Source organism: Rhea americana, unplaced genomic scaffold (assembly GCF_003343005.1).
Source record: "Rhea americana isolate MKP2758 unplaced genomic scaffold, rheAme1 scaffold_83, whole genome shotgun sequence".
Taxonomy (NCBI): Eukaryota; Metazoa; Chordata; class Aves; order Rheiformes; family Rheidae; genus Rhea; species Rhea americana.
In genome coordinates, this window is record NW_028187012.1 from 3,045,044 (window position 1) to 3,047,822 (window position 2,779).

The following is a 2,779-nucleotide window of genomic DNA, read 5'->3' on the forward strand; positions in this document are numbered from 1 at the left end:
AAGCCATGTATGAAGCTAAAAACGAGGCCACGCATTTCTCTTTTTGGACTCAGTCCTGTATACTATGAGAACCTACAATCTGATGTGAATGGGCYTTCCAGGGTAATTCCAAATGTAAAATTAATTAGGGTGAGTGACCTTCAAGTTCTTTCCCTCAGATTAGATTATGACTGAGTAACCATATTACAGGTAATAGCTGAGTGCAGAGAATTGCTGGGCTATTTTGCATCCACACTGGTTCTACTTTCATTCATGCTAACATTTCTTCTTTGGGCACAAGGAAGGCTCACTCAAGATTATACTATTGTGCTAAATCGATTTGTTTTGCTCATCACCAAGTATCACCAAGTATCAAACTTTGCATTTCTGTATGTGGATGTGGTCAGGTTACCAGGCAATATCATACGTATTTTACTAGTTACTTAACAGTTTTGTTCTGATTGCTACAACTTTTTTCTTATTAGTATGTAATATATGGTTTAAATAATAATCTGAATGTCAACATTCTTCCTTTCTGCAACCAAATGTGCTTTCCATATATAAAGTACTTTGAATTAAAGCTGTGTTGRTAGAACTACAGAGAAACAGAGTAGAACACAGAGAAAAAAACAAGGAACCAGAGAATACRGAAAACTGCAATTCCATCCAAGAGTCCTGATTCATGCTCGAAATGCCAGTGCAATGGGAGGAACTGAATACACAGTATTACAAAATGCACTGTAGTATTAAATCACGAAAATAAAACATATTTATGTATCTCACAGTTTTAAGCATTAATAACAGAGAGACACAGTTCAAAGAAAAGAATGACCTACTCTAACAGGCATGTTTGTCTCCTGTCGCTAATAATTTTAAATCTGATTTTTTAAAAACACTGCCTGTAGGGATTGCAAAAAATCTTTAAGAGCTTTAATTTTTTCTTATGTTGCAATGCTAGCTATACTATATTAACATTCTTGACTATTCTGTTTTCAGAAAAGCATTAATGAGGTCACTGGAAAYGAAACTTTTTTATCCAGATATAAACATGCCTTAGCAGTGCAGATGTAGAATACAACAGAAAAACTGTTACTACTGTAGTAGTAATACAAGTCAAATTAATGTTTCACTTCTTATGCTTAACAAGTAAAATTAAACAGCAGCACCRAGGAAAAAATTGTATTTATAAAATTCTTTCAGTTTTAATAGTGATTGTGGGTGTTTGTACACCAGATAAGAAGCCATTAGGCTTGATTCCACACAGTGACCTCTGCTCAAGAGTGTTTGCTCGTCCTTGAGTCAAAGAATCTGGGACTTATTGCAAATGACAGCCSTACCGGGACATCACATCTGCCTTCAGCTTTAAGGCAATATTATGGTGCTGTAGAAAATCTGATTCTCTGTTTTGATTTTTTTTTTACCGTGCCCTGTGTCTTTCAGAATAGCACTGCCTCTCAATTTCCATGATATAATTAGGTATTATCTTTCAAAAATCATTCTCCTAAAATAAAATGCTCTTCGACTGTGAACAACATTTCCAGCACAGACATTCCTTATTCCTTCGCGATGGCAAAGTCTTTAGCATGCTRCAGGCACTCCTGGAACAAACTGTTAATCGCATGCTATAGGCCTGTTTAAACAGTAAAACATAATAAATGCAAGGCGATAGTCRTGCCCCCCACCCCCACCCCRGCCCCCTTCATTTGCCCTTGCTGGTGCTCTCTGAGAGCAAACAGGACATTATTTTTAGACTTTCGCTTCTTCAGAAGGAAGGCAGCGGAGGAGCTGCTGAGCACCGGCACGAAGGGGAAGAATGCAGCAGCCAGTGCTCCCAAGCGACAACCAAGGTGGATCCTTTCGAGCCTCCAGCAGAAAGTGGGGCTGCCTGCTTGCTCCCTCCCATTCAGTACTACWGACTTTGGAAAATTACGGGGTGTTGCTCAAAGGCACATGTCTTCTATTTTCAAATACTAATGTTTCAAAGTTAATAAACTCTGGGAGGATGCAATTTACAGTAGAGCCTCACTGCTGTCCTAGATTAATTGCAGCCAAAGCAACCTTTCCCAGATCCTGTGTGAGAAGGCAGTGTCCAGTGAGCTTATTTATTTTTGTCTACTCTGGCTCAACTAAAGTTATGGTGCTGATGCAAGAATCAGTAAAATTCTACAGTCTGAAGCAAGTCCAAAAAATACTTGTAGGTGTCTTTACAACTCATGAACTTTCAGCTGGAAAGGGCAGGTATCTCCAGCCACCTCCCAAGAAGTATCACTTCCTTTAGCTTGCTTCATGCATGGACTGCACGCTGAAGGATCTGGGCCTAAAATGCAGGTACCAAGGTGGTGGCAAGACCTCCCAGGGCTTTAATGCAGGTTGGTTACACAACTGAACCCAGCTGTGAATGACCAGTCCTGTTAGTATGATCTTTGCTTTCACAAAGCAAATGTAACTTTGAGTTTTCAAATAAAAAGGGGGAGGGGGCAGCSTGAAAGGGAAGGAGAAATCAATGCCAACTGCCCTGTCGACGTTTAGTGATGTAAAACTAAACCCTGCTTGAAAAACTGTTTGAGTTTCTTAATATTTCGGTAAGCACTGATGCCATCAGCGGGTCCCAGGACGGTTTCTTTGAGCCGATGCTTTGCCTGAGCCGCGCTTCCACTGACGTCTGCTGCCACCGCGGCGGCCGCGCGCGTGGCCGTTGGGCGGCCGCCGCGACCGTTAACGGTCGTCGCGCCTGCCGGCGGCGGGCGGGGGCTGGGCAGCGGCGCCCCGCGCGTGCCGTAGCCGGTCACGTGGCCGGCGG